Source organism: Pseudophryne corroboree, chromosome 3 (assembly GCF_028390025.1).
Source record: "Pseudophryne corroboree isolate aPseCor3 chromosome 3, aPseCor3.hap2, whole genome shotgun sequence".
Taxonomy (NCBI): Eukaryota; Metazoa; Chordata; class Amphibia; order Anura; family Myobatrachidae; genus Pseudophryne; species Pseudophryne corroboree.
The window spans coordinates 561,886,292-561,900,489 of NC_086446.1; the positions used below are offsets into that span (position 1 = coordinate 561,886,292).

General features: G+C 44.7%; 1 protein-coding gene across 5 annotated transcripts in view; it reads left to right on the plus strand.

The window, feature by feature from the left end:
- Positions 1 to 14,198, plus strand: part of ANKFN1 (ankyrin repeat and fibronectin type III domain containing 1) — a 1,208,371-nt gene that overhangs the window by 83,503 nt on the left and 1,110,670 nt on the right. The window contains exon 1 of one of the 5 annotated variants that reach the window (XM_063961281.1): positions 3,819 to 3,898. The exons of the other annotated variants lie outside the window; for them this stretch is intronic. The gene's annotated coding sequence lies outside the window, so the exon portion shown is untranslated. Of the gene's footprint in view, positions 1 to 3,818; positions 3,899 to 14,198 lie in introns of those variants that run through there. 5 annotated transcript variants of the gene reach the window in all.

The following is a 14,198-nucleotide window of genomic DNA, read 5'->3' on the forward strand; positions in this document are numbered from 1 at the left end:
GATTCTTGAATGATCTGTGATATTTGAAAATGGAATAAAAATGTTTTTATTTAAAAAAAAAAAGAAACTGCTAATAAAAAAAAAAAATCCATAAAATGAACTGACTTGCATATCCTGGGAGGGGACAGCGTTTGGGGATAACCAATTTAGGTTGATCCCATACAGTATACACATAGCATTATATGTATATATGTATATATATATATATATATGTACAGTATGTACTTAGGGCCTTATTCATGTTTACACGCAATGTCGATGTTCACTCAATTGAGCGATTATCGGCAGACTGCACATGCACCGCGATTGTGTCAAGATGCCTCTGCGAATCCACACACAGTGAGGATTTCATGATTGACAGGAAGTGACCATTTGGGAGTGATAATTGGGAGTGCTAGAAAAAATGCAGGCGTGTCATGACCTTTTTTTGTATATGTATATATGCCGTCATCTGCGATCATGTACATACAAAAACATGATGCTTGCGTCACTACTGCCGTGTCCAGTCTGCAAAGCTATAGGGCTACCCTAGCAGTCAATGTTCCTAATTATTGCCTAAAGGCTGCGTATATTTATACAGTTGAGAGTGAGTTTGCAATGGCTCCGGTGGGTGTCTATCTTCTTTTGTGGGTAGCAGCTTCTCTTGCGATAATTATCAATTCCGGAGCCTAAAAAAAATCTAATTTGCAAATGTATTTCTGTACAAACATGAAACAGGCACTCACTGCTTGTATACATTCACTCTATTGCTTTAAGAAAAAAAAAGATTGTTAACTGATTGAATTGACTAATCTTCTTGGAAACACTGCAGTATTTCTAAAACCGAATAGGAACTCTATACTCTGTTACAGAGCTTAAATGGTCTCTCAGCAGGGACAAAAACTAAAGCGGCTGCAAGGAGTCTTTGGAGCTGGGAGATTAAGATGAACTCTGGAGAAAGAAACTGCGGTAAAATCAAAGTGAATTGTTTTCATGCAGCTGATACTCAAGGGTTTCCCAAGCCATTTAATTGCACTTGGCAGATCTCAGATACAGAATAAAATGCAGGTGGTGAGCTTAATGTTTTAGTGTGCTGCCTTGTAATTCATAAATGTGCTGGAGGACCGATGAAATGCTTTGCTGCTCAAAACTGTACATGTCCCTCGAGAAGCAGCGTAAGTGTGTGGAATATATTGATTAAGCTTCTCTACAGCTTACTGACCCTCACTCAGTAGCTTTCCAGTCTGACTCAGAGGTCCACGCAAGTTTGGTTTGTGGACGGATCTTGCGATTCTTTAGCAACTGCACATCTTTGGGTATAAGTTGGCAGACACGGTGCTCACACTTAAGTGTTCTGTGGGCGTGTCTTGGGCCATATAGATGGAATTAAGTGCAATTCAGAAGTGAACATATGCAGAGATCAGGCTGAATTAAGACTGATCTCTTGAACCAAAAATAGGGCTGGTGTGAAAAGCGGTCTCATAGGAGGTCACTCAGGTGCGGTTGGATTTGCTTCTATGCTGCTTCCTTGGAAGCAACAGTGATACTGCTGCTTCCTTGGAAGCAACATTGATAGCGCTGTATACAAATGCAGCAGGAGGCATCTATTACATGCAGAAGCCTCCTGCTGCAGTAGTGGTCTGAGCTGTTAGCTGCTCGTGACAGAGACCAGGACATCTACATCTAACAACAGAGATCCCTGGCCTCTTCCCACCCCTTAAGCGGCAGCGACACACCTCTGTTATCACAAACGGTGGCTGTTGCCGCCCTCTCCCTACCCTCCAGACGGCAGCAGACTGTCAATCACTGACAGTCTGCTGCCACCCTGCTTCCGATTTCAAAGGACCCATTCGTGCAGAAAGGGGCCTGCACAAGCGCAAAGATCTGAAAATTGGTATTTTGCAATGATGTGCGCAGGTGCAACCACACCTGAATGAGGATAATGGCTAGTTTCACAAGCGGATGGATAGGGAAGGTACGGTCACATAGAAGCAGGAAACTCTGAATGCAGACAGGAATCTTTTATTATTATTATTATTATTATTATCCTTTATTTATATGGCGCCACAAGGGTTCCGCAGCGCCCAATTACAGAATACATAAACAAATAATCAAACAGGAAAATAGCAATTTACAGTTGATGACAGTATAGGACAAGTACAGGGTAAATAAACATAGCTACAGCAGCATATGACACTGGAATAAGTATCAGGTGGCAGAAGACTGCTGGATGTGGTGCAGTTGAAGATTATTAAAGTAAGAAAGGATAAGCACATGAGGGAAGAGGGCCCTGCTCTGAGAGCTTACATTCTAAAGGGGAGGGGTAGACAGACAGGGGTGAGCTCTAGAAACGGACAAATTGCAATGCATTGAGTTATACTGTCAGAGCCGGATTAACCATGGGGCGGGTGTAGCAGCAGCTCTAGGCGTCCCCATAAAAATAGGCCCACCAGAGACTGGACGCATTCACAGGATAAAATTTCCTATCACAAGCTGAGAGCCGCCGTCCTCCCAGGCCCCCATTCAAACTCTGCTGAGTTACCTCCCCTCCCTTCTACCTGCCCAGGAGAATGCCTCTCTTCTCTTGGAGTCGGGTCCCCACTCCCTGGCATTAAAAATAGCGGTGCAGTCAGTGCAGAGCTTCACTGCCCTCGCTGCACCGCATGACATCACAAAGGTTCCAATCCAGGGGCGGAGCTAGGGTGGAAGCCAGACTGAACAGACAGATAAGGTAGAAAGCTGTGTAAAGTCGGGTGGTAGGACGCACACGGGGGGTTCTGACCAAATTTGTTCTTGAGGCTGCCCCTCCTGAATTTGGCTCCACCCCTTTAAAAACGTGCAAATTGCGGGTTGTGCACTAATCCTCGGGTCTGTGTCTCGGCAGCTGCTGTAATCTCCCTCCACTTGCTGCTGCTTCTTATTACAGGCCACTGTCTGATCCTCTTCCTGGACGCACTTGAACTATTAGTGCTTAAAAAAAACTGACATATATACATATATTCATTTATCTATCTAATATATATATATATATGTATATATACATATATATATATATATATATATATACTTGTCTCTTTATGCACTGAGTGCCGATGATACTGACTGGTTTGTATATACTGTATAATGCCCACATGGTGGAGTTTTTGTTTGGAGATATATATATATATATATATATATATATATATAAAACAGGCAAACTAAATCGCACACACCAATAGCTGCTGCCATATATATATATATATATATATATATATATATATACACACACACTGTGTGTGTGTGTGTGTGTGTGTGTGTGTGTGTGTGTGTTTGTGTGTGTGTATATGTGTGTGTATATGTATATATATATATATATATATATATATATATATTATATGCACACATCTATATATGTGTACTGTATAGATATTGCTTTCCTTAGTCTGGCTTTTGGCTAATCCCTTCATGGTCTAGCACCTGGCAGTAAAATACATTCTATCTATCTATCTATCTATCTATCTATCTATCTATCTATCTATCTATCTATCTATCTATCTATCTATCTATCTATCTATCTATCTACCTATCTGTCTCATGTAGGTCTATCTACATACACTAGTTTAACGGACCTGGCATATACTGAGTCACCTCAGTCTCCATCCCTGTGCTTGGCTCCACCCCTCTCTGGAAACCCCCTCCTGCAAATCTTGCACTGTGCTCCCGCTTTAGGGTGCAGAGATGAAACAGACACATACAGGGGGAAAGCGAGACAACTTTTGTACTTTGGTGTCCCATGGCTGTTTTAATAAAGTTCTTGTTATTGAAAAAAAAATGCTTTGCGGTGTGAGAGCCGCTGGGGATGTGCATCTGCTGTGGTGCACACATGGCCCTAACTCCCCCTGGCAGCCCGCTACAATTGGATTAACATGATCTTCAACAGGTGAGTGAGAAGTGAAATAAACAGCAGTTTATGAGCGCCTGTGTGGGGGAGGAGGGAGAAGTATAATAAGGGAAATTCTATTAGGAATAATGGGATTAGTTTATGAAGATTGTGTTTATTATAAGTGTGAAAGGTTAATATTCATAATGTAGTTAATAACTACTCTATGAAGGTTTTTTGGTGAGAAAGAGGGAGGTAATGAAGAGGTTAATGGTGATATTGATTGACTGATGTATTTTGATGAGAAGTAGGGTATTTATTTACAAAGCGTTGTATTGTAAAACCCAGAGCGTCTGATTGTGTTCATGTCCAAAATCTAAATAGGGCAACGCTTTTACTAACAAGGCATAAGCACAATCAGAAGCGCCGCATCTGCCATCTTCCGGAGACTAATCATTACTGCACATGCATGGCAGCCATTTTTCCAGTGAAAATTTGCTGCTGCTGCTGCTGCAGCGCTGATTCAAGACTACAGAAAGGTAAGTATTTAAACAGGAGTGCAGTGTGTGGAGTTTGGGCCCCCTGGGATCAAGAGGCCCGTGTGCACTGCACACACTGCACCCGTTATAGATACGCCAATGGTCATGCCCCACATATCACTAGTGACAACCCCTATGGAGGCACACATTAGGCCAGGGGTGGGCAATTATTTCAGCTGGGGGGCCGCTTAACACTTCCAGCGAATATTCGAGGGCCACACACAAAATACTCAGTCCCCTTTTTACACATTACGGCAGACAGCGTCCCCTTTTTACACATTACGGCAGACAGCGTCCCCCCTTTTTACACATTACGGCAGACAGCGTGCCCTTTTTTACACATTACGGCAGACAGCGTCCCCTTTTTTACACATTACGGCAGACAGCGTCCCCTTTTTACACATTACGGCAGACAGCGTCCCCCTTTTTTACACATTACGGCAGACAGTGTCCCCTTTTTACACATTACGGCAGACAGCATCCCCCTTTTTATACATTACAGCAGACAGTCCCTACCCCCCCTTTCCTCCCCTCCCCTAAACCCATATTGCAGTTTTTAACTCCCCTCCCTCCCCACCCTTAAACCTATATGGCAGCTTAAGAACTGATCCAGGGGTTGGCTGGACAGGGGGTTTACCTGTTTGTCACAGTGGCAGACGATCCCCGCTGTCCAATGATCCGCGCTGCTGCCGGCCGGAGTCACCACTGATGTGGCCTCTCCTGCTCCGGCTCGCTGCCCGCTGCTTCTCCTCACTGGCCACCGCTCAATCTCCTCCTCACAGGCTGCCGCTCCTGCTCACTGCAGTGCCCGCTCCCCGCGCCGCCCAGCTAACAGAGGAAATCCCGGTCAGCTGACCCTGTGACGTGACCGGAATTTCCTCAGCTGCGCCGCATCTGAGAGTAGTGCAATGACAAGCGGCCTGTTGGGCCGCTTGTCATTGCACTCTGGTGGGGCACAGCGGGCCAGGCAGGATCGGTCCGCGGGCCGCCTGTTGCCCACCCCTACATTAGGCCCTTCAGGAATTTCAGCTCCAGGCCCATGTAGACCTTAATCTGGCACTGCTGTATGTGTTCTATATAAAATACATACAATACACCATCCAGTTCTACTGTATGCAGCATAATATGAATTGAGGGCTCTATTGTGTGGCAGAAAATGGTCATAGGTAAGTGAGATGGCAGAGATGTAGGGATTGATGGGGAATATGACATGGAGGAGAATTTGGTGGGGCATTAGATTTAAAGAGATTGCGGGGACCTGAGTGGAGATTGTTGATGTGGAAATAGTGATAGTCATGCCCCTGGGAGGAGAAGGTAATGTCCCTTGGTGCAAAGAATTCCTCTTTATATTTCTATGGGTGCAAAGCTTAATGTGCTGCATGTAGCGGCTTTCTAAGTTATTTTAATTCTAAGTAATATGCTGTAAGAAGAAATGTAGCATTAAACTTTATTCATAAAATGTTCTCAGATGGCAACAAGCAGTATACATACTTTATGCAGTCCCTGTTTTCTTGCAGTGGAGGTTTTGGGGGTCATTCCGAGTTGATCCCTCGCTTGCAGTTTTTAGCAGCCGTGCAAATGCTATGCCGCCTCCCACTGGGAGTGTATTTTAGCTTAGCAGAAGTGCGAACGAAAGGATCGCAGAGCGGCTACAAAGTTTTTTTGTGCAGTTTCTGAGTAGCTCTAAACCTACTCAGCGCTTGCGATCACTTCAGACTACTCAGTTCCTGTTTTGACGTCACAAACACGCCCTGCGTTCACCCAGCCACGCCTGCGTTTTTCCTGGCATGCCTGCGTTTTTACGAACACTCCCTGAAATCGGTCAGTTGACACCCAGAAACGCCCACTTCATGTCAATCACTCTGCGGTCAGTAGTGCGACTGAAAAGCTTTGCTAGACCCTGTGTAAAACTACATCGGCCGTTGTAATAGTACGTTGCACGTGCGCATTGCGCCGCATGCGCAGAAGTGCCATTGTTTTGCCACATCGCTGCACAGCGAACGAATGCAGCTAGCGATGAACTCGGAATGACCACCTTTGTTCGGTATTACACTTAATTACTACTTTGTTGTGCCTTTGGGTCAGCCACATTGTTGTAGGTCAGTCTGTCTCATAAGAATGTATATATCCTTACACATACAATTTTCAATCTCATTTTGATAAAATGTATTTACAGTAATTTTTTTCTATCATTCAGCTTTACTTTCCAGCACATGTCGCTTAGGGATTACTCCAAAACAGGAATGAATCAGCTCTTATTTCAAGTAATACTACAGTACTGCCAAACAGAACTCTGTTTCTCACTTCTCTGTCTTTATACAATTGTATTCACCCCATGAGGCTTATAGATGCCTACAGATACTATCTTACCCTCACTCCATCATGGGGGCATTATGGAACGCAGTCTTAAATTTTCTGCGTACCTCTCAAGGAAACCAACCATGATCACAACACTCAACTGTCATGTAGGGCCGGTCAGTGGCATTCTACTGTACACTTGGTCTTTTACAAACTCTTATCAGCATCACCAGTTTTTCTGCTTTCCAGAACCTACATCCTAGTAACTTAGTATCTAGTGTCAGTACTGTAGTACTTATTCAAGCAGCAATCACCATAGACCAAATTCAGACCTTCAGACAGTATATGGCAGTCTTGTCCACTAGACATCACGGTAATAAGTAGCAGTCAGAGGGTTATCAAGCTTACAAATTAATCATGATACTCTCTCTCGACATATCTAGATACCCTCTCTTTTCCTGGGTCTCATGTCCCACTGCCTGTCCTACTTATTCTTTAGGGGGCATTAATAAAATGTGTGTCTTTAGTATCATTCAACTTTCTATATGTGATGTGTCTTTTTCAAAGTCTATGAAAAAGATCAGTGCTGTCCAAATAGCAATGACCATTTTATTAGTCTTCATTCTCCTTATTGAATATTTTTCAGTAATCACTACAAATTGTTGAACTTTCAGAGAAACTGATATCTGGATATTTCTCTCAATAATGTAAAAATTAGAGATGTGCGGCGGGCACTTTTCGTGTTTTGGTTTTGGTTTATATGCTCGTGTTTTGGATCTGGATTGGTTTTGACAAAAATACCCTTTCGTGTTTTGGTTTTGGTTTTGGATCTGGATGATGTTTGAAAAAAAACATTCAAAACAGCTAAAATCACATAATTTGGGGGTAATTTTGATCCTACGGTATTATTAACCTCAATAACATTCATTTCCACTAGAGATGAGCGGGTTCGGTTCACTGAGAACCAAACCCCCCCGAACTTCATTACCCAAGCCCGGATCTGAGTCAGGCTCGGGTTTCCCACCTGAATCAGAAACCAGACCGAGGTAAAACGTCATCATCCCGCTTTCGGATTCTCGCGGGGTTTGGATTCCATATAAGGAGCCGCGCGTCGCCACCATTTTCACTCCGGCATTAGAGAGTGTAGAGAGAGGATGTGTCTCCGTCCTCAGTGTCCTGCATCAGTTCAGTAGTAGTGTCTAGTGCTGCGTCAGTCCAGTCACAGTGGTGGTGTCCTCTGCTGCCATATGTCCAGTGCTGCTGTATAAGTCCAGTCCAGTTGTGCTGTGTTGTACGGCATCAGTTCAGTGGTGGTGTATTGTGCTGCATCAGTCCAGTCACAGTGGTGGTGTCCTCTGCTGCCATATGTCCAGTGCTGCTGTATAAGTCCAGTCCAGTTGTGCTGTGTTGTACTGCATCAGTTCAGTGGTGGTGTATTATGCTGCATCAGTCCAGTCACAGTGGTGGTGTCCTCTGCCGCCATATGTCCAGTGCTGCTGTATAAGTCCAGTCCATTGCAGTGGTGCTGTGTTATCCTGCATCAGTACAGTAGTAGTGTCTTGTGCTGCATCAGTCCAGTCACAGTGGTGGTGTCCTCTGCTGCTATATGTCTAGTGCTGCTGTATAAGTCCAGTCCATTGCAGTGGTGCTGTGTTATCCTGCATCAGCCCAGTGGTGGGGTCCCTGTGCTGCTGTATATGTCCATTGATACTGCGGTATATGTCCAGTGATACTGCCGTATATGCCCAGCGGAACTGCTGTATAAATCCAGTGATACTGCCATATATGTCAAGAGGTACTGCCATATAATTCCAGTGGTACTGGCGTATAAATCCAGTCCAGTGATACTGCCGTATATGTCCAGTGGTATTGCCGTTTAATTCCAGTGATACTGCAGTATAATTCCAGTGGTACTGAAATATAATTCCAGCGGTACTGGCGTATAAATCCAGTCCAGTGATACTGCCGTATAATTCCAGTGGTACTGCCGTATAATTCCAGTGGTACTGTTGTATAATTTCAGTGGTACTGCCGTATAATTCTAGTAGTACTGGCATGTAAATCAAGTCCAGTGATACTGCTGTATATGTCCAGTGGTACTGCCATATAAATCCAGTGATACTGCCGTATATGTCCAGTGGTACTGCCGTATAAATCCAGTTGTACTGTCATATAAATCCAGTCCAGTGATAATGTCGTATATGTCCAGTGGTTCTGCCGTATAATTCCAGTGATACTGCCGTATAATTCCAGTGGTTCTGGAGTATAAGTCCAGTGGTACTGGGGTATAAATCCAGTCCAGTGATACTGCCGTATATGTCCAGTGGTACTGCCATATAATTCCAGTGATACTGCCGTATATGTCCAGTGGTACTGCTGTATATGTCCAGCGGTACTGCCGTATAAATCCAGTGATACGGCCGTATATGTACAGTGGTACTGCCATATAAATCCAGTGGTACTGGCGTATAAATCCAGTCCAGTGATACTGCCATATATGTCAAGTGGTACTGCCATATAAATCCAGTGATACTGCCGTATATGTCCAATGATACTGCCGTATAAATCCAGTGGTACTGGCGTATAAATCCAGTACAGTGATACTGGTGTATAATTCCAGTGGTACTGGAGTATAAATCCAGTGATACTGCCGTATAAATCCAGTCCACTGGTACTACTGTATAAATCCAGTGGTACTGCCGTATAATTCCAGTGACACTTCCGTATAATTTCAGTGATACTGCCATATAATTCCATTGGTACTGGCGTATAAGTCCAGTGATACTGCCGTATAAATTCAGTCCAGTGGTACTGCTGTATAAGTCCAGTGGTACTACTGTATAAATCCAGTGGTACTGCCTTATAAATCCAGTGATACTGCCATATAATTACAGTGATACTGCCGTATAATTACAGTGGTACTGGCGTATAAGTCCAGTGATAATGCCATTTAAATACAGTCCAGTGTTACTGCCGTATAATTCCAGTGATACTGCCATGTAATTCCAGTGGTACTGCCGTATAATTCCAGTGATACTGCCAAATAGTTCCAGTGATACTGATGTATAATTCCAGTGGTACTGGCGTATAAATCCAGTGATACTGTCATATAAATCCAGTCCAGTGGTACTGCCGTATAATTCCAGTGATACTGCCATAGAATTCCAGTGATGCTGCTGTATAATTCCAGTGGTACTGCCGTATAAATCCTGTCCAGTGGTGCTGCCATATAAATGCAGTGTTGCTGTCCTGTGCTGTATATTATTTACTCCAAATAAAGAGGTAATTAATATTTAATCCAAAAATGTTTTTAAAGGGTTTGCCCTGTGCGGTGTAGAGGTACGCTCTCCTGTATCGCATATTGTTATATAACTCCAGAAAAATAATGGAGAACCAAAATTTGGAGGATAAAATAGGGAAAGATCAAGAACCACTTCCTCCTAGTGCTGAAGCTGCTCCCACTACTCATGACATAGACGATTAAATGCCATCAACATCGTCTGCCAAGGCCGATGCCCAATGTGATAGTAGAGGGCATGTAAAATCCAAAAAGCCAAAGTTCAGTAAAAAGACCCCAAAAAATTAATTTAAATGGTCTAAGGAGAAACGTAAACTTGCCAATATGCCATTTACGACACGGAGTGACAAGGTATGGCTAAGGCCCTGGCCTATGTTCATGACTAGTGGTTCAGCTTCACATGATGATGGAAGCCCTCATCCTCCCACTAGAAGAATGATAAGAGTTAAGCTGGCAAAAGCCCAGCAAAGAACTGTGCGTTCTAAGATGGTATCACAAATCCCCAAGGAGAGTACAAGTGTGTCAGCAGTTGCAATGTCTGACCTTCCCAACACTGGACGGGAAGAGGTGGCTCCTTCCTCCACTTGCACGCCCTCTGCAAGTGCTGGAAGTAGCACCCACAGTCCAGTTTCTTATATTCAAATTGAAGATGTCACTGTTGAAGTACACCAGGATGAGGATATGGGTGTTGCTGACGCTGAGGAGGAAGTTGACGATGAGGATTCTGATGGTGATGTGGTTTGTTTAAATCAGGCACCGGGAGAGACACCTGTTGTCCATGGGATGAATAAGCCCATTGTGATGCCTGGGCAAATTACCAAAAAAGCCACCTCTTCGGTGTGGAATTATTTCTCCACAAATCCGGACAACAGGTGTCAAGCCGTGTGTTGCCTGTCAATCTGTAGTTAGTAGGGGTAAGGATGTTAACGACCTAGGAACATTCTCCCTTATACGTCACCTGCTGCGCATTCATCAGAAGTCAGCGTCAACTTATGAAACTTTGGGTAAAAGCGTTAGCAGTCCACTGACACCTAAATCCCTTCTTCCTCTTGTACCCAAGCTCCTGCAAGCCACACCACCAACTCCCTCAACGTCAACTTCCTCCTTAGTCAGGAACATCTGTAGTCCTGCAGGCCATGTCACTGGCAAGACTGAGGAGTCCTCTCCTAACCAGTATTCCTCCGGAGGATCCTTGAGTGGTACGCCTACAGCTGCTGTTGCTGCCGCTGCTTTTGTTGCTGCTGGGAGTCGATCATAATCCCAGAGGGGAAGTAGGAAGACCACTTGTACTACTTCCAGTAAGCAATTGACTGTCCAACAGTCCTTTGTGAGGAAGATTAAATATGACAGCAGTCATCCTTTTTCAAAGCGGATAACTGAGGTCTTGACAGCTATGTTGGTGTTAGACGTGCGTCTGGTATCCACCATTATTTCAGTGGGACTCAGAGAATTGGTGGATGTAGTGTGTCCCCGGTACCAAATCCCATCTAGGTTCCACTTCACTAGGCAGGTGATACCGAGAATGTACAGAGACGTTAGAAAAAGTGTCCCCAGTGTCCTAAAAATGCAGTTGTACCCACTGTCCACTTAACCACGGACGTGTGGACAAATGGAACAGGGCAGACTAAGGACTATATGACTGTGACAGCCCACTGGGTAGATGTATTGCCTCCCGTGTAGCGACAACAGCAGCGGCACCAGTAGCAGCATCTCGCAAATACCAACTTGATCCTAGGCAGGCTACGCTATGTATCACCACTTTCCGTAAGAGGCACACCGCTGACAACCTCTAATGGAAACTGAGGGACATCATCGCAGAATGGCTTACTCCAATTAGACTCTCCTGGGGATTTGTGATATTGGATAACGCAACCAATATTGTGCGTGCATTACATCTGGGCTAATTCCAGCACGTCCCAGGTTTTGCACATACAATTAATTTGGTGGTGCAGAATTTTTTAAAAAATGACAGGGGCATGCAGTAAAAATTGTGGGCCACTTTCGACATTCAACAATCGCATGCCGAAGACTGGAGCTCCAGCAAACACTCCTGAACCTGCCCTGCCATCTCCTGAAGCAAGAGGTAGTACAAGGTGCAATTCAACACTCTATGGTGGTCATTCCGAGTTGATTGCAGCCAGCAACTTTTTGCTGCTGCTGCGATCAACTAGTCCACGCCTATAGGGGAATGTATTTTAGCTTAGCAGGGCTGCGATCGCTTGTGCAGCCCTGCTAAGCTAAAAATTTTTCAAGCAGAACAAGACTAGCCCTGGACATACTTACCCTATGCGACGATCTCAACGATGCTGGGGCCGGCTTTGACGTCAGACTTCCGCCCTCCTTTCTCTTGGACATGCCTGCATTTTCTTCACCACTCCTCGAAAATGGCTCCAAAAGGTCTGGTGATGCCCAGGAATGCCTTCTTTCTGTCAATCTTCTTGCGGTCGGCTCTGTGACCGCTTTCTTCGTTGGGCGCGACGTAACCTGGCGACCCCTGTCGCCGGGCAACAGCACGTGTGCGCAGTGCAGCAGCCGCGCATGCGCATTCCAGACCCGTTTGCACCGCAGCGACAAACCGCTGTGTTCGAACAGGTCGGAATGACCCTCTGTATGCTTCAGAGGATGGAGGAACAGCAAAAGGTCGTTCAAGCCTATACATCCACCTACGATATAGGCAAAGGAGGGGGAATGCACCTGACTCAAGTGCAGTGGAGAATTATTTCCGTCTTGTGCAAGGTTCTCCAACCCTTTGAACTTGCCACACTTGAAGTCAGTTCAGACACTGCCAGCTTGACCCAGGTCATTCCCCTCATCAGGCTTTTGCAGAAGCAGCTGGAGAAATTGAAGGAGGAGCTAAGACGGAGCGATTCCACAAAGTATGTGGGACTTGTGGATGGAGCTCTTCATTTGCTTTGCCAGGATTCAAGGGTGGTCAATCTGTCGAAATCGGAGAAGTACATTTTGGCCACTGTGCTTGATCCTAGGTTTAAAGCCTACGTTGTATCTCTCTTTATGGCAGACACAAGTCTGCAGAGGTTCAAAGACCTGCTGGTGAGAAAATTGGCAACTCAAGTGGAACATGACTCATCAACAGCTCCTCCTTCATTTTCTCCCGCAACTGGGGCTGCGAGGAAAATGATAAGATTTCCTAGCCCACCCACTGGCGGTGATGCAGGGCAGTCAGGAGCGAATGCTGACATCTGGTCTGGACTGAAGGACCTGCCAACGATTACTGACATGTCGTCTACTGTCACTGCATATGATTCTGTCACCATTGAAAGAATGGTGGAGGATTATATGAGTGACAGCATACAAGTAGGCATGTCAGACAGTCCGTATGTATACTGGCAGGAAAAAGAGGCTATTTGGATGCCCTTGTACAAACTGGCTTTATTTTACATAAGTTGCCCCCCCTTCAGTGTGAACTCCGAAAGAGTATTTAGTGCAGCCGGTAACCTTGTCAGTGATCTGCGTAGGAGGTTACTTCCACAAAATATGGAGAAGGTGATGATCATCAAAATGAATTATAAATTCCTCAGAGAAGACCTTTACCAGTAATTGCTTTCAGAAACTACACAGGGACCTGTGATGGTGGATTCCAGTGGGGATGAATTAATACTCTGAGGAGAATGTACACACTGAAAGGGGTGGGGAATCGGAGGATGCGGATGAGGTTGACATCTTGCCTCTGTAGAGCAAGTTTGTGCAAGGAGAGAATGATTGCTTCTTTTTTGGTGGGGGCCCAAACAAACCAGTCATTTCAGCCACAGTCATGTGGCAGACCCTGTAGCTGAAATGATTGGTTTGTTAAAGTGTGCATGTCCTGTTTATACAACATAAGGGTGGGTAGGAGGGCTCAAGGACAATTCCATCTTGCACCTCTTTTTCTTCTTTGCATCATGTGCTGTTTGGGGACTAGTTTTTTAAAGGGCCATCCTTTCTTACATTGCTGTACAACTCCAGGGGTGCTGCTGTATAAGTCCAGTCCAGTGGTGCTGTCTTGTGCTGCATCAGTCCAGTGGTGGTGTCCTGTGATGTATTTTATTTACTCCAAATAAAAGGGTTATATACATTACTTATATTATTATCCAAATAATTTTAACAGGGTTTGCCCTGTGTGGTGTAGGGTTACGCTCACCTGTGCTGCATATTATTGTAATAGCTCCAAATTAATTTTACAGGCTTTGCCATGTGTGTGTGTGGTTTAGGGGTACGCTCTCCCTTA